Here is an 18270-nt window from a genome sequence, read left to right as displayed (position 1 = left end):
TGCTGTGTCTGGCGCTACCAGGAGACACGCCAGTACACCAGGAGATGTGGAGGGGGCCGTAGGAGGGCAACAAGCCAGCAGTAGGACCGCTACATCAGCCTTTGTGCAAGGAGGAACAGAGGAGCACTGCCAGAGCCCTGCTCAATGACCTCTAGCAGGCCACAAATGTGCACGTGTCTGCACAAACGGTTAGAAACCGACTCCTTGAGGATGATCTGAGTGCCCAACGTCCACAGATGGGGGTTGTGCTCACAGCCCAACACCGTGCGGCCCTCCAAAGAAATGCCACCCCACACTATTACTGAGCCACTGCCAAATCAGTCATGCTGAAGGATGTTGCAGGCAGCAGATCGCTCTCCACGGCGTCTCCAGACTCTTTTCACATCTGTCACATGTGCTCAGTGTGAACCTGCTTTCATCTGTGAATAACAGAGGGCGCCAGTGGCGAATTTGCCAATCCTGGCGTTCTGTGGAAAATGCCAAGCGTCCTGCATGGTGTTGTGGATTGCTGAGTGTTTTTCTACCTGTTCAATATTTGGGGCGCTTTTCTTTCTACAGGATTAATCTCTTATTTTACTATCTGTTTTTAAGGGTTAACTATATTGCATTTAAATCTTGAGGTGTAGCTATATTCCCAAGGGGTTAATTAAGGGTGGAGGTTCATAATTAAGGGTTTATAAGGGGCAGCTGGTTGCGGCTCAAGTCCTTTTGGAAGTGCATTGAGCAGCAGGGTGGTTTGCTGTGAAGGGGAAAAAAAATCTCTTTAAATCTTCTGCCTGAGTGAGTGTGACCAGAGTGTAAGTGCAAACGGTGGTAAGTATGTGACTTGTGATTCAGTGACTTTGGATTCAGGGAGTTTCCAAGGGAGGTATTACTAAATTGCTGTTATATTTTATTAATACTTTTTATTTATTTTTACTTATCTTTTCCGTCTGGTGCAATCCCCATTAGGAATGTGCTCCACTATTGCCAATGCCATCCAGTGTACATCTTGCCACATGTATGCAATACTTGAACAGCCGGTCGAGGGTGCATACTGCTGTGCGAGATATGAGCACATTGTGCTTTTGGAAGCCCAGATACTGGATCTAAATGTGCAGCTGGCAACACTGAGATCCATAGACAATAAGTAAAGGAGTCTGCTGCTCAGAAAGCAGACGCTCAATGGGATAGATGAGGGGGGGATGCTATGTTGGAGCTGCAGGACAGTGAAGCAGCAAGCTGGATGACAGTTAGAAGGCGGGGTAGAGGGAAGAGTGCCAGGGAGGCTAGTCCTAATATGGCACAACAACCCAATAAGTTTGATAAGTTGGTAGATGAGGGGAGTGTCAGTGCAGGGGTAGCCTGCTGCAGCAAGGCATGTCCTCTGAAAGCCGGAGGGTTGTCTGCTCCAGTAAGGGGGGAAATAGGAGAGCAGTGCAGGCCAGACAGCTTCTGGTAGTGGGGGACTCAATTATTAGGGGAACAGATAGGGTAATCTGTCACAAAGACAGGGATCGTGGAACGGTGTGCTGTCTACCTGGCGCTCGAGTCCGACACATCGCTGATTGGGTTGACAAATTACTGGGAGGGTCTGGTGAGGACCCAGTGGTCATGGTGCACATTGGCACAAATGACAAAGTTAGAGGTAGGTGGAAGGTCCTTAAAGATGATTTAAGGGAATTAGGCTGCAAGCTTAAAGCAAGGACCTCCAAGGTGGTATTTTCTGAAATACTGCCTGTACCACGTGCCACGCCAGAGAGTCAATTGGAGATTAGGGAGGTTAATAAGTGGCTCAAGAATTGGTGTAGGAAGGAGGGGTTTGGGTTCCTGGAGAACTGGGCCGACTTCTCAGTTGGCTACAGGTTCTAGGCTAGGGATGGTCTGCACCTCAATATGGAGGGTGCAGCTGTGCTGGGGAGAAAATGGCTAGAAGGTTGGAGGAGTGTTTAAACTAGGAACTGGGAGGGAGGGTATTCATTTTATAGGGGGGAAGACAGTGCAGATAGAGATAGATAGAGACCTGGGCACAAATAATGATATTGGGGGTGGCATGGGGGGTGCGATAAGAACAGTTAAAAATTTAAGAAAGAAAGAATGTACATAGAGATACATAAAGTACATGTATACTAATGCCAGAAGCCTCACCAACAAAATGGAGGAATTAGAATGAATTTTGTTGGAACATAATTATGACATGGTGGGCATATCTGAGACATGGCTGGATGACAGCTATAACTGGGCGGTTAATTTACAGGGCTATAGTCTGTTCAGAAATGACAGTACAAATGTTAGCTGTCGGGTTCCTGCAACCTCACTGCAGGGATCCACAGCCTTGCATTCAGTGGTCTCCCATTTTCCATCGACCGCAGAGGAGCCTGCTCAGCAGTCCCGTCGATCCCTACGCTCTGCTCAGACCAGCTCTGTGGGTCTGGCTGTTGCTGCCACCTCTGGGCCAGCAATAGCAACGCAGGCTACTCAGCAGCAAGCCACTCCAGAGGCTAAGTCATTCCGTCGCTCCACTGAGCATGCTCACGAGACGATCTCCCATTGGAGATCGGGAGTCACATGCACAGGTCCTTTTCCAGATCTGATTGGGCCATCTCAGGTATCTGGAAGCTTCCGGAAGGTCCCGGCTATAAAAGGTTCGCATGGCCGCTCGGCCATGCGCTAGTATAGACTCTAGTTGCTACCTGTGTGAATGATGACGGATGCATGGACTTGCAAATGACTCATTAAGATTCCCCTCCCTCTGATATTACGTGTGTGAATAGGGAACTAGTGATAGAGTCAGTGCCAGTCAGTGGCAAGCTACAGGCCACAGTGCATATCAACCTCGGTACTAGCGTCCGACAGTGTGCCTGCTACCGGGCATTGTCGTCCTGCGGCAGTGTCTGTTGCCACACTGCAGTCAGCAGTACTTATTGGTGTCCGCGTTTGCGACGCCGCACGCATGGTAGGTCTAGAGGGACGCTGCCCTGTGTCTTGGGCCCGAGTCCTGTGACCATATACCGTGCGTGCATTCCTCTGAGACCTGTGAGTTCAACAGGCTCAGCATTTGTGTTTAATGCCTCGGCGTCTCTGTGAATTAACAGAGTCCGCCCAGCGCACACCGGGTGACGTTGAACCCGCGTGCGCTATACCGCCATATCAAGTGTCTGCCATTACATAGCAGCAGTGTGACACCTCTGCATGGTGGACCCCGGGCGGCAAACGCACTTTCTATTATTATTTAGTGCGTTCCGCCGTCCCTAACAATAAATAAGCGAGGGGGGGTGTGTTTATATGGAAAATCATCCTGAAAACCCATCCTGCGTGATAATATATGTGAATCTAATGAAAATGTAGAGTCCCTGTGGGTGGAGATAAGGGGAAGGGGAAAAAATAATAAATTACTGATAGGGGTTTGGTAAATCTCCAAAAATAATGGAAGCAACGGAGAATATCCTCATAAAGCAAATAGATGAAGCTGCGACTCAAGGAGAAGTCATTATTATGTGGGACGGGCGGCACGGTGGCTCAGTGGTTAGCGCTGCAGCCTTGGGTTCAAATACCACCAAGGACAACATCTGCAAGGAGTTTGTATGTTCTCCCCGTGTTTGCGTGGGTTTCCTCCGGGTACTCCGGTTTCCTCCCACATTCCAAAGACATACTGATAGGGAATTTAGATTGTGAGCCCCATTGGGCACAGTGATGGCAATGTGTGAAAACTGTAAAGCGCTGCGGAATTTGTTAGCGCTATATAAAAATAAAAGATTATTTATTATTACCCTGAAATACATTGGGGAACCGAAACCTGCAGTTCCAGCAAAGGTTATAGGTTTTTGTCAACTATGAGAGACAATTTCCTTTCACAACTGGTTCAGGCCCCAACAAGAGGGGGGGCACTGCTAGACCTAATATTAACCAACAGGCCAGACCGCATATCAAATATAAGGGTTGAGGGTCACTTGAGTAATAGTGATCACAAGATAATACGTTTTCATGTATCCTTTAATAAGATGTGTAGTAGAGGGGTTACAAGGACACTAAACTTCAGGAAAGCAAATTACCAATGGATGAAAGATGAACTTGATGCAATTAACTGGGACGAAATCCTGAGACATGAAAATACACAAAGAATATGGGAGAAGTTTATTAGCATTCTGAATAGGACCTGTGCACAATATATACCATATGGGAATAAACATGCTAGAAATAGGATGATCCACTATGGCTAAATAGAGCTGTAAGGGGTGCAATAAGAGATAAAAATAAAGCATTTAGAGAATTAAAGCAAGTAGGTAGTGATGAGGCATTAAATAAATACAGAAGATTAAATAAATTCTGTAACAAGCAAATCAAGACAGCAAAGATTGAGACAGAGAGACTCATTACCAGAGAAAGTAAAAATAATCCCAAAATATTCTTTAACTACATAAATAGTAAGAAACTAAAACATGATAGTGCTGGTCCCCGTAAAGATAGTCTGGGTGAAAAGGCGGATGAGGATGAGGAAAAAGCCAATATGCTAAATGACTTTTTTCAACAGTATTTACACAGGAAAATCCCATGACAGATAACATGATCAGTGAAAAAAAAAATTCTCCGTTAAATGTCACTTGCTTAACCCAGCAGGAAGTATGGCGGCGTCCAAAAATCAGTAAAATTGACAAATCCCCAGGCCCGGATGGGATACACCTCCGAGTACTGAAGGAAATAAGAACAGTCATAGACAGACCATTATTTTTAATCTTTAAAGATTCCATAATAACAGGGTGTGTACCACAGGACTGGCATATAGCAAAGTGGTGCCAATATTCAAAAAGGGGACAAAAACTGAACTTGTAAATTATAGGCCAGTGAGCTTAACCTCAACTGTGGGTAAACTCCTGGAGGGTTTTCTAAGAGATGCTATACTGGAGTATCTGAAGAAGAATAACAACCCATGACCCAATATCAACAGGGGTTAACGAAGAGCATTCTTGTCATGCTAATCTGATAAGCTTTTATGACGAGGTAAGTTCCGGACCAGGGAAATGCAGTGGACGTGGTGTACATGGACTTTTCAAATGCTTTTGATAAGGTGCCACACAAAAGGTTGATACATAAAATGAGAACAATGGGGATAGGGGAAAATATGTGTAAGTGGGGTAAGAGCTCAGGGATAGGAAACAAAGGGTGGTTGTTAATAGAGCACACTCGGACTGGGTCACGGTTAGCAGTGGGGTACCACAGTCAGTATTGGGCCTGCTTCTTTTTAACATATTTATTAATGAACTTGTAGGGGGTATAGAGAGTAGAATTTCAATATTTGCAGATGACACTAAACTCTGCAGGGTAATCAATACAGAGGAGGACAATTTTATATTACGGGAGGATTTATGTAAACTAGAAGCTTGGGCTGATAAATGGCAAATGAGCTTTAATGGGGATGAATGTAAGGTCATGCACTTGGGTAGAACGTACAAGATGTATAATTATGTGCTTAATTGTAAAACACTGGGCAAATCTGTCACTGAAAAAGACCTGGGTGTATGGGTGGACGACAAACTCACATTTAGTGGCAGTGTCAGGCAGCTGCTGCAAAGGCAAATAAAATAATGGGATGCATTAAAAGAGGCATAGATGTTTATAGATAATGAGTCTGGATGTTTTATTTTATGTGTTGCATGGATTTATGTATTTTTACATCAATTAAGGAATTTGCTCCTAAGACCTTGTGGGGGCATCACAACACAGAACCAGACCGCAATCAGAGGACAATAAAACATCCAGACTCCTTATCTATGAACTGTTCCAATATTTATGTCTATCCCTCTCCCATAATGATCATTCCGCTTCACCTCACTTCTTATCTATTGCATTTTTTCTGTGCTGTGTTGTGCATAAATATGTGATTCTTCAGATTTTGTATTAGTCTAGCCTGATGAAGAGACCTGCGTAGTCTCGAAAGCTTGCAATTTGTTACCATCTTTTCAGTTAGCCATTAAAAGGTATCAACCACTGAGGACTCTCAATTCTGAGTAATTTTCTATCTACTGGCTAACATGGTACAAAGATATACCTCTATACAAGTCACTAGTGCGACCACACTTAGAATACTGTGCACGGTTCTGGTCTCCGGTGTATAAGAAAGACATAGCTGAACTGGAGCGGGTGCAGAGAAGAGCGACCAAGGTTATTAGGGAACTAGGGGGTCTGCAATACCAAGACAGGTTATTACACTGGGGGTTGTTTAGTTTAGAAAATCGAAGGCTTAGGGGTGATCTTATTGAAACGTATAAATATATGCGGGGACAGTACAAAGACCTTTCTAATGATCTTTTTACTCTTAGACCTGAGACAGGGACAAGGGGGCATCCTCTACGTCTGGAGGATAGAAGGTTTAAGCATAATCACAGACGCAGATTCTTTACTGTAAGAGCAGTAAGCAGTGACGGACTGGGGTACCAAGGGCCCACCAGTAACATTGACTTTGGGGGGCCCACAATATACAAATATTACACTACCCTTGTTCACAAATGTACCAATATCTCTATATAATAATAAACTGGGTAGTTTGGTTAATGAATGATGAGATGCTGCTTTTTTTTCTGTACAGAATCAATTAAATTATGCCAAGTACTGCCCATACAGTGGGGTTGCGGCCCAGATCTGCACAGGAGCCCACCGGAGGATTCCCCTGTTTCCCTATGGGCCAGTCGGAGCCTGGCAGTGAGACTATGGAATTCTCTGCCATATGATGTTGTAATGAGTGATTCCCTGCTAAAATTTAACAAGGGCCTGGATGCCTTTTTGAAAAGTGTAATGTTACAGGGTATATATAGTTTCCTTGATATTGCGTTGATCCAGGGAACTAGTCTGATTGCCGAATGTGGAGCTGGCCACTCCTATCTTAACTTATTCCTATTCTAAATACTTGTTGCTGTTCTACAATGTCTCCCTCTGGTGGGCTAACCTCATTACTACACCTTCCCTACACATAACATATTTATATTGTGTTACACAGCATTATAAACACACCAGCTGAAACACAGGCAGGAAAGTGGACACCACCTAGTCCTTGTGCAGCCCTTAGGCCTGCTTCACACTTCAGTTTTCTGGTGTCAGTAAAAATCCGTCGTTAGCAGAGAAGAAACGGATCTGACGGATTTGCTTGGCGGATCTGTCTTTTTCCCCATAGACTTGTATTAGCGACAGATTGTGACGGATGGCCATCCGTGTCATCCATTGGAAAATAGGTGTCCATCGGCCGGAAAAAACCGTCCATAGGAACGTTTTTTGTCTCCGTCGAAAAGTCTGACTGTGACGTCGCCGTCTGTCGTCTGCTAGAATGAACGCCTATGGGCGACGGATCCTTCGCCGTCCATCATATGATGGAATCCGTCGCCGGATTCCGTTTTTTCAAACTGAGCATGGCCAGAACAATTTCTCTTCATTTAATTTAACCCCAAAAGCCGTTCTGGCACTGAAAAGTCTCTCTCTCTCCACCAAATTCTGCTTCAACGGTTCCGTCAAAAAACGGATTCGGTGCATCAGTTTTTTACAATCTGCACAGGATCCGTTTTTTCAACACTTTGATGGATTGTGATTGATTCTAAAAGATGGAAGTGTGAAACAGGCCTTACACTGCAACCTTTCAGCAAGCTTTGCTCGGGCTGACAAACCTGATCAGTAACACAGACTTCCCGTAGAAGTCCGTGTTTGGGGTCCGTGCACTCACACTAGGTTTCCTGTACGAACTCTGAAGTTTACCGTTCAGGTTCACCCATCTCTATTGCTAACATCTGCTTTAGCTTTTTTACTAGCATTTCTTGGCTCCTCTCAGATAAAGGGGTTGGAGCAACTATTATTAAAAACTTCATTTGGGAACAATGCGATCTCTTCTTGTTGAACTGAGACAAACATCCTCCATCACCTAAAGCGTCCTGGCGCAGTCTTAGGGTCCATATGTAAACAGCTCCTGCATGAACTGCATCCACAGACGTCATCCATGTGACAGAGGTGGTGCCAAGTCATTTCATTAATTAGAAATCAAATGTGAAGTGCACGATAATAAGTTTACACAGTGCATAGAGGATGGTGAAATCATATTATACAATGGAAATTGCAAACAGAGCCATGAGTTGCAAGCTGTATGGCAGCTAAGGACACGAAAGCCTTTTTTTTAGCTCTCTCTGCGAAAAGTGATCGCCAAACATAAATTCGGGACGAATATGGCACATTCGGATTCGCGATTGGAAACACAAGCAAATTTTTATAACATCAGGAAAAATCGGAAACATTCAGTCAAAAGTGCAGGAAAATATTTGCGTTGCCACTAAAGTATTTTCAGCACTTTGGCTATGATAATGGTGGTGCATCATGAGCGTGGGGCACATGTTTAATGAGGTGATTGGCTTGGCAGAGCTCAAAGGCACGTCGTGATTGTAAACTTTCTTTGTCTTCTAACTTTATGTGTGCACATTGTAGCTAGCCAATCAGGGTGCAGGAAACACCCACAATGTCCTGACACAATGGGTTGTGTTATTGGCTGCTGATATCACATGTCCCTCTCCATATAAAGAGCGGACATCTATTTTTAGCACCATTTTGACACTGTAAGGCTGTGTGCACACGCTGCGGATTTTGCTGCGGTTCCGCAGCGGTTTTGGCCGCTGCGGACCTGCAGCAGTTTTTGCTGCGGTGTACAGTACCATGATTCCCTATGGGAATCAAAAACCGCAATGCAGATGGTGCAGAATTTTCCGCGCGGATTATCTGCGGTTTTCAATCCGCAGAAAGAATTGGCATGTCAATTCTTTCTGCGGATTCTGCTGCGGTTTGCCATCTCCTCCATTGAGGAGATGAAAAACCGCAGGGCAAAACCGCAGAGCAATCCGCAGGTAAAACCGCAGGTATTTTGACCTGCGGTTTCACCTGTGGATTTCACAAAATCCGCGCAGATGAATCCGCACCTAATCCGCAGCGTGTGCACACAGCCTAAGGCTGTGTGCACACGATGCAGATTTGCAGCGGATCCGCAGCGGATTTTACCACGCAGAAACTTTGCATATCCGCATTGTGAAGTACAGTAGCCTTAAAATCAATGGAAAAAAAAAACGCTGTGCAGACGCTGAGGATTTTTCCGCGCGGTTTTCCTGCGGTACAAAATCCGCAGCATGTTACTTCTTTTGTGCGGTTTTCCATCTCCCTTGTCTACAAATCCGCAGGGGGAAAAAAGCACAAAAACCGCAATAAAACCGCAGGAAAAATGGAAGAAATCTGCAGGGCTAAAAAGTCATCTGCACTCAGCCTAAGGGGCTGAATCACTACGTGGGTCCCTCGCGGAGGGCGCAGGATGGGGTCAGTACATAGGGGGCGTGGCGGTGGCCGGCGGGTATCCCAGACAGCATGAGTGGGCCCTCCCATCTCGCCAGGGCCCCGGCAATTGCCCGGGTGCTGACGCCGGCCCTGGCCTATGCATATCAATGAGCATAACTGCCACCTCACGACTGCCCCATGTTTTCCCTATGGCAACATTTTCCCATTAAAATGCATTGAGACAATGCATTCCAATGACAGGAAAATGTTTTTTCAAATGCAAATTGCGCAAAAACTACAAATCCGATCAACACGAAAAATACTTAGCACACCTCTCGTGGACGCTGGCTTCGAATCGACACCTCAACGGAGTCTGTGCGTGTAGCGGTTCGGGCCGCATTAATTGCGGAAATCAACTGAATAGTAATAATAATACTAGATGTGTATTTCCTGAAGGAAGTACAGATAGTGGTCTGAAATGGTGCCCGGGCTGCCCCTTTAAGAGAGACTTGCCTGCTGCCCCTGCAAGACTTTCAACTCCGGATCCGTTTTAACTGTGGGTGCCTCTCAGGGGCCACTTTGGCCTCAGGGTCCGATTTTGTGGGTGGGGCCCCTCAGGGCCCGATTTTGTGGGTGGGGCCCCTCAGGGTCCGATTTTATGGGTTGGGCCCCTCAGGGTCCGTTTTTGTGGGTTGGGCCCCTCAGGGTCCGATTTTGTGTCCGGGGCCCCACAGGGTCCGATTTTGTGTCCGGGGCCCCTCAGGGTCCGATTTTGTGGTTGGGACCTCTCAGGGTCTGATTTTGTGGTTGGGGCCCCTCAGGGTCCGATTTTGTGGCCGGGGCGCCTCAGGGTCTGATTTTGTGGTTGGGACCCCTCAGGGTCTGATTTTGTGGTTGGGGCCCCTCAGGGTCCGATTTTGTGGCCGGGGCGCCTCAGGGTCCAATTTGGTGGGCGGGGCCCCTCAGGGTCCTATTTGGTGGGCGGGGCCCCTCAGGGTCCAATTTGGTAGGCGGGGCCCCTCAGGGTCCGATTTTCTGGCCGGGGCCCCTCAGGGTCTGATTTTGTGGGTTGGGACCCTTCAGGGTCCGATTTTCTGGCCGGGGCCCCTCAGGGTCCGATTTTGTGGTTGGGACCCCTCAGGGTCTGATTTTGTGGTTGGGGCCCCTCAGGGTCCGATTTTGTGGCCGGGGCGCCTCCGGGTCTGATTTTGTGGTTGGGGCCCCTCAGGGTCCGATTTTGTGGGTGCGGCCACTCAGGGTCCGATTTGGTGGGTGGGGCCACTCAGGGTCCGTTTTTTTGGGCGGGGCTACTCAGGGTCCGAATTGGTAGGCGGGGCCCCTCAGGGTCTGATTTGGTGGGCAGGACCCCTCAGGGTCCAATTTGGTGGGCGGGGCCCCTCAGGGTCAGGTTTTCTGGCCGGGGCCCCTCAGGGTCCGATTTTGTGGTTGGGACCCCTCAGGGTCTGATTTTGTGGTTGGGGCCCCTCAGGGTCCGATTTTGTGGCCGGGGCCCCTCAGGGTCCGATTTTTGTGGCTGGGGCCCATCAGGGTCCGATTTTGTGGCCGAGGCCCCTCAGGGTCCGATTTTGTTGTGGCCCCTCAGGGTCTGATTTTGTGGCAGGGGTCAATCAGCCTCCGATTTGGAGGCCGGGGTCGATCAGCCTCCCATTTGGAGGCGGGGGTGGCTCAGCCTCTGATTTGGAGCCTGGGTTCACTCAGCTTTTGATTTGGCATGTCGGCCCTTTAAGACTCATTTCAGTGCGCCGGCCCTTTAACATTCACTTTGGTGCGTCGGCCCTTTAAGAGCTAGTTTGGCTCACTGGGCTTCTTCTAAATCAACTTTGGCGCACATTCTCTCTCAGGGGCATGTGTCATGTGATGAAGCTAGATTTGCATTTGTGCTGTGGGTTTCGCTTTAAGAGCTGATATTATGTGGCAGAAGCTCTGTCTTGGGGCGTCATGTGACGTTCGTAGGTGTTGGCATAGTAACTTGGTCTGCCTGCGCATATCAATGAGCTTAACTGCCATTTCAATCGCCTCAGGGCACGTTTTGCCATTTCCCATTGAAAAGCATTGGAGACAGTGCATTCCAATGACGGGAAAAAAAAATTTCAAACGCAAATTGCGCAAAAACTACAAATCCGATCGACACGAAAAATACTTAGCACACCTCTCATGGACGCTGGCTTCGAAATGACACCTCAACGGAGTCTGTGCGTGTAGCGGTTCGGGCCGCATTAATTGCTGAAATCAACTGGAAAATAAGAAGAAGAAGAATAAGTTAGCAGCGTTCGGATTACAATATAGTGGTTTTTTCAAACCACTATAACTAGATGTGCATTTCCTGAAGGAAGTACAGATAGTGGTTTGAAATGGTGCCCGGGCTGCCCCTTTAAGAGAGACTTGCCTGCTGCCCCTGCAAGACTTTCAAGTCAGGATCCGTTTTAACTGTGAGTGCCTCTCAGGGGCCACTTTGGCCTGTGGGGCCCTTCAGGGTCTAATTTGGTGGGTGGGGCCCCTCAGGATCTGAATTGGCGGGCGGGGCCACTCTGGGTCTGATTTGGTGGGCGGGGCCACTCGGTCCGATTTGGCGGGCGGGGCCACTCTGGGTCCGATTTTGAGGCCAGGGTAGCTCAGCCTCCGATTTGTAGGCCAGGGTCGATTAGCCTCCGATATGGAGGCTGGGGTGGCTCAGCCTCCGATTTGGAGCCTGGGATCACTCAGCTTTGTATTTTGCGCGCCGGCCCTTTAAGACTCATTTTGGTGTGCCATCCCTTTAAGAATCACTTAGGCGCGTCGGCCCTTTAAGAGCCAGTTTGGCGCACTGGGCTTCTAAATCCACTTTGGCGCACATTATCTTTCAGGGGCATGCGTCATGTGATGAAGCTAGATTTGCATTTGTGCTTTGGGTTTCAGTTTAAGAGCTGATATTATCTGGCAGAAACTGTGTCCTGCTGGGGTCATGTAAAGTTCGTAGGCATTGGCATAGTAACTGGGTGTGCCTGCGCATATCAATGAGCTTAACTGCCACCTCATGACTGCCCCATGTTTTCCCTATGGCAACATTTTTCCATTGAAATGCATTGAGACAGTGCATTCCAATGACAGGAAAATGTTTTTTCAAACGCAAATTGCGCAAAAACTACAAATCCGATCGACACGAAAAATACTTAGCACACCACTCATGGACGCTGGCTTCGAAACAACGCCTCAACGGAGTCTGTGCATGTAGCGGTTTGGGCTGCATTAATTGCAGAAATCAACTGAATAGTAATAATAATACTAGATGTGTATTTCCTGAAGGAAGTACAGATAGTGGTTTGAAATGGAGCCCGGGCTGCCCCTATAAGAGAGACTTGCCTGTTGCCCCTGCTAGACTTTCAACTCAGGATCAGTTTTAACTGTGGGTGCCTCTCAGGGGCCACTTTGGCCTCAGGGTCCGATTTTGTGGTTGGGGCCTTTCAGATTCCAATTTGGTGGGCGGGTCCCCTCAGGGTCTGATTTGGTGAGCGGGGCCTCTCAGAGTTCAATTTGGTGAGCGGGACCCCTCAGGGTCCGATTCGGTGGGCGGGGCCCATCAGGGTCCGATTTGGTGGATGGGGCCCCTCAGTGTCCTATTTGGTGGGCGGGGCCCCTCAGGGTTGGATTTGGTGGGCAGGGCCCGTCAGGGTCCGATTTGGTGGGCGGGACCCCCTGGGGCCCGATTTGGTGGTTGGGGCCTTTCAGAATCCGATTTGGTGGACGGGGCCCCTCAGGGTCCGATTTGGTGAGCGGGGCCCCTCAGAGTTCGATTTGGTGAGCGGGGCCCCTCAGGGTCCGATGTGGTGAGCGGGGCCCCTCAGGGTCCGATTTGGTGGGCGGCATCTCTCAGAGTTTGATTTGGTGAGCGGGGCCCCCTCAGGGTCCGGTTTGGTGGGCAGGGCCCCTCAGAGTCTGATTTGGTGGGCGGGGCCACTCTGGGTCCAATTTGGTGGGCGGGGCCACTCTGGGTCCGATTTGGAGGCCGGGGTTGCTCAGCCTCCGATTTGGAGGCCGGGGTCGATGAGCCTCCGATTTGGAAGCTGGGGTGGCTCAGCCTCCGATTTGGAGGCCGGGGTCGCTCAGCTTCTGATTTGGACCCTGTGGTCGATCAGCCTCCGATTTGGAGGCCGGGGTCGATGAGCCTCAGATTTGGAGGCCGGGGTGGCTCAGCCTCCGTTTTGGAGGCCAGGGTGGCTCAGCCTCTGAATTGGAAGCCGAGGTCGATCAGCCTCCGATTTAGAGGCCGGGGTCGATCAGTCTCTGATTTCTAGGCTGGGGTGGCTCAGACTCCAACTTAGAGGCTGGGGTGGCTCAGCCTCCGATTTGGAGGACGGGGGTGGCTCAGCCTCCGATTTTGAGGCCGGGGTGGCTCAGCCTCCGATTTGGAGGCCGGGGTGGCTCAGCCTCCGATTTGGAGGCCGGGGTGGCTCAGCCTCCGATTTGGAGGCCGGGGTGGCTCAGCCTCCGATTTGGAGGCCGGGGTGGCTCAGCCTCCGATTTGGAGGCCGGGGTGGCTCAGCCTCCAATTTGGAGGCCAGGATGGCTCAGCCTCCGATTTTGATGCCGGGGTGGCTCAGCCTCCGATTTGGAGGCCGGGGTCGATCAGCCTCCGATTTGGAGCCTGGGGTCACTCAGGTTTCAATTTGGTGCGCCGGCCCTTTAAGAATCACTTTGGCGCGTCGGCCCTTTAAGAGCCAGTTTGGCACACTGGGCTTCTAAATCCACTTTGGTGTACATTCTCTCTCAGGGGCATGCATCATGTGATGAAGCTGCCCCATGTCTTCCTATGGCAAAATTTTCCTATTGAAATACATTGAGACAATGCATTCCAATGATGGGGAAAAAAATTTTCAAACGCAAATTGCGCAAAAACTACAAGTGCGATCGACATGAAAAATACTTAGCACACCACTCGTGGACACTGGCTTCGAAACGACACCTCAGCGGAGTCTGTGCGTGTAGCGGTTCGGGCAGCATTAATTGCGGAAAATCAACTGAATAATAATAATAACTAGATGTGTATTTCCTGAAGGAAGTACAGATAGTGGTTTGAAATGGTGCCCGGGCTGCCCCTTTAAGAGAGACTTGCCTGCTGCCCCTGCAAGACTTTCAACTCAGGATCCGTTTTAACTGTGAGTGCCTCTCAGAGGCCACTTTGGCCTCAGGGTCTGATTTGATGGGTGGGGCCCCTCAGGATCTGATTCCTTGGCCTGGGCTCCTCAGGGCTTGAATTGTTGGCGGGGATCTCTCAGGCTCCGATTTTGTGGGTGTGGCCCCTCAGGGTCCGATTTTGTGGGTGGGGCCCCTCAGGTTCCGATTTTGTGGCCGGGGCCCCTCAGGGTCCGATTTTGTGGCCGGGGCCCCTCAGGGTCTGATTTTGTGGTTGGGACCAATCAGGGTCCGATTTTGTGGTTGGGGCCCCTCAGGGTCAGATTTGGTGGGTTGGGCCCCTTAGGGTCTGATTTTGTGGACGGAGACCCTCTGGGTCCGATTTGGTCGGCGGGGCCACTCTGGGTCCGATTTGGTTGGCGGGACCACTCTGGGTCCGATTTAGTGGGCGGGGCCCCACAGGGTCCGATTTGGTGGGCGGGGCCCCTCAGGGTCCGGTTTGGTGGGCAGGGCCTCTCTGGGTCCGATTTGGTGGGCGGGGCCACTCGGTAAGATTTGGTGGGCGGGGCCACTCTGGGTAAGATTTGGAGGCCGGGGTCGATGAGCTTCCGATTTGGAGGCCGAGGTCAAAGAGCCTCCGATTTGGAGGCCGGGGTGGCTCAGCCTCCGATTTGGAGGCCGGGGTCGATCAGCCTCCGATTTGGAGGCCGGGGTCGACCAGCCTCCGATTTGGAGGCCGGGGTCGATCAGCCTCCGATTTGGAGGCCGGGGTGGCTCAGCCTCCGATTTGGAGGCCGGGGTGGCTCAGCCTCCGATTTGGAGGCCGGGGTCGATCAGCCTCCGATTTGGAGGTCGGGGTCGATCAGCCTCCGAATTGGAGGCCGGGGTCGATCAGCCTCCGATTTGGAGGCCGGGGTGGCTCAGCCTCCCATTTGGAGGCTGGGGTGGCTCAGCCTCCCATTTGGAGGCCGGGGTCGATCAGCCTCCCATTTGGAGGCCGGGGTCGATCAGCCTCCCATTTGGAGGCCGGGGTCGATCAGCCTCCCATTTGGAGGCCGGGGTCAATCAGCCTCCCATTTGGAGGCCGGGGTCGATCAGCCTCCCATTTGGAGGACGGGGTGGCTCAGCCTCCCATTTGGAGGCCGGGGTGGCTCAGCCTCCCATTTGGAGGCCGGGGTCGATCAGCCTCCCATTTGGAGGCCGGGGTCGATCAGCCTCCCATTTGGAGGCCGGGGTCAATCAGCCTCCCATTTGGAGGCTGGGGTCGATCAGCCTCCCATTTGGAGGCCGGGGTCGATCAGACTCCCATTTGGAGGCCGGGGTCCATCAGCCTCCCATTTGGTGGCTGGGGTGGCTCTGCCTCCGATTTGGAGACAGGGGTGGCTCAGCCTCCGATTTGGAGGCCGGGGTGGATCAGCCTCCGATTTGGAGGCCGGGGTCGATCAGCCTCCGATTTGGAGGCCGGGGTTGCTCAGCATCCGATTTGAAAGCCGGGGTGGCTCAGCCTCCGATTTGGAGGCCGGGGTGGCTCAGCCTCCGATTTGGAGGCCGGGGTGGCTCAGCCTCCGATTTGGAGGCCGGGGTCGATCAGCCTCCGATTTGGAGGCCGGGGTGGCTCAGCCTCCGATTTGGAGGCCGGGGTCGATCAGCCTCCGATTTGGAGGCCGGGGTGGCTCAGCCTCCCATTTGGAGGCCGGGGTGGCTCAGCCTCCCATTTGGAGGCCGGGGTGGCTCAGCCTCCCATTTGGAGGCCGGGGTGGCTCAGCCTCCCATTTGGAGGCCGGGGTCGATCAGCCTCCCATTTGGAGGCCGGGGTCGATCAGCCTCCCATTTGGAGGCCGGGGTCGATCAGCCTCCCATTTGGAGGCCGGGGTCGATCAGCCTCCGATTTGGAGGCCGTGGTCGATCAGCCTCCAATTTGGAGGCCGGGGTGGCTCAGCCTCCGATTTGGAGGCCGGGGTGGCTCAGCCTCCGATTTGGAGGCCGGGGTGGATCAGCCTCCGATTTGGAGGCCGGGGTGGATCAGCCTCCGATTTGGAGGCCGGGGTGGGTCAGCCTCCGATTTGGAGGCCGGGGTGGCTCAGCCTCCGATTTGGAGGCCGGGGTGGCTCAGCCTCCGATTTGGAGGCCGGGGTGGCTCAGCCTCCGATTTGGAGGCCGGGGTGGCTCAGCCTCCGATTTGGAGGCCGGGGTCAATCACCCTCCGATTTGGAGGCCGGGGTGGCTCAGCCTCCAGTTTGGAGGCCGGGGTGGCTCAACCTCCAATTTGGAGGCCGGGGTGGCTCAGCCTCCGATTTGGAGGCCGGGGTGGCTCAGCCTCCAGTTTGGAGGCCGGGGTGGCTCAGCCTCCGATTTGGAGGCCGGGGTCAATCACCCTCCGATTTGGAGGCCGGGGTGGCTCAGCCTCCAGTTTGGAGGCCGGGGTGGCTCAACCTCCAATTTGGAGGCCGGGGTGGCTCAGCCTCCGATTTGGAGGCCGGGGTGGCTCAGCCTCCAGTTTGGAGGCCGGGGTGGCTCAGCCTCCGATTTGGAGTCCGGGGTGGCTCAACCTCCAATTTGGAGGCCGGGGTGGCTCAGCCTCCGATTTGGAGGCCGGGGGGTCGATCAGCCTCCCATTTGGAGCCTGTGGTCACTCAGCTTTCGATTTGGCGTGTTGGCCCTTTAAGACTCATTTCGGTGCGCCGGCCCTTTAACAGTCACTTTTGCACTTCGGCCTTTAAGAGCCAGTTTGGCTCACTGGGCTTCTAAATCCACTTTGGCGCACATTCTCTCTCAGGGGCATGTGTCATGTGATGAAGCTAGATTTGCATTTGTGCTGTGGGTTTCGCTTTAAGAGCTGATATTATGTGGCAGAAGCTCTGTTCTGGAGATGTCATGTGACGTTCGTAGGCATTGGCATAGTAACTGCTTCTGCCTGCGCATATCAATGAGCTCAACTGCCATTTCAATCGCCTCAGGGCACGTTTTGCCATTTCCCCATTCAAATGCATTGGAGACAGTGCATTCCAATGACAGGAAAAAAAAATTTTGAACGCAAATTGCGCAAAAACTACAAATCTGATCGACACGAAAAATACTTAGCACACCTCTCATGGGCGCTGGCTTCGAAACGACACCTCAACGGAGTCTGTGCGTGTAGCGGTTCGGGCTGTATTAATTGCGGAAATCAACTTAATAATAATAAGAAGAAGAATAAGTTAGCAGCGTTCGGATTACAATATAGTGGTTTTTCAAACCACTATAATAATACTAGATGTGTATTTCCTGAAGGAAGTACAGATAGTGGTTTGAAATGCTGCCCAGGCTGCCCCTTTAAGAGAGACTTGCCTGCTGCACCTGCAAGACTTTCAACTCAGGATCCGTTTTAACTGTGGGTGCCTCTCAGGGGCCACTTTGGCCTCAGGGTCCGATTTTGTGGGTGGGGCCCTCAGGGCCCGATTTTGTGGGTGAGGCACCTCAGGGTCCGATTTGGTGGGTGGGGCCCCTCAGGGTCGGATTTGGTGGCCGGGTCCCCTCAGGGGCTGATTTGGTGGGTGGGGCCCCTAAGGGTCCGATTTTGTGGCCGGGGTTCCCTCAGGGTCTGATTTGGTGGTTGGGGCCCCTCAGGGTCCAATCTTGTGGCCGGGGCCCCTCAGGATCCGATTTTGAGGGTGGGGCCCCCCAGGGTCCGATTTTGTGGCCGGGGCCCCTCAGGGTCCGATTTGGTGGGTGGGGCCCCTCAGGGTCCGATTTGGTGAGCGGGGCCCCTCAGGGTCCGATTTGGTGAGCGGGGCCTCTCAGGGTCTGATTTGGTGGGCGGGATCTATCAGAGTCCGATTTGGTGGGCGGGGCCCCTCAGGGTCCAATTTGGTGGGCGGGGACCCTCGGGGTCCGATT

This window comes from Dendrobates tinctorius, unplaced genomic scaffold (assembly GCF_039654945.1).
Source record: "Dendrobates tinctorius isolate UK_male_01 unplaced genomic scaffold, ASM3965494v1 ptg000028l, whole genome shotgun sequence".
NCBI classification, from domain to species: domain Eukaryota; kingdom Metazoa; phylum Chordata; class Amphibia; order Anura; family Dendrobatidae; genus Dendrobates; species Dendrobates tinctorius.
Note: the sequence above shows the minus strand (reverse complement) of the source record.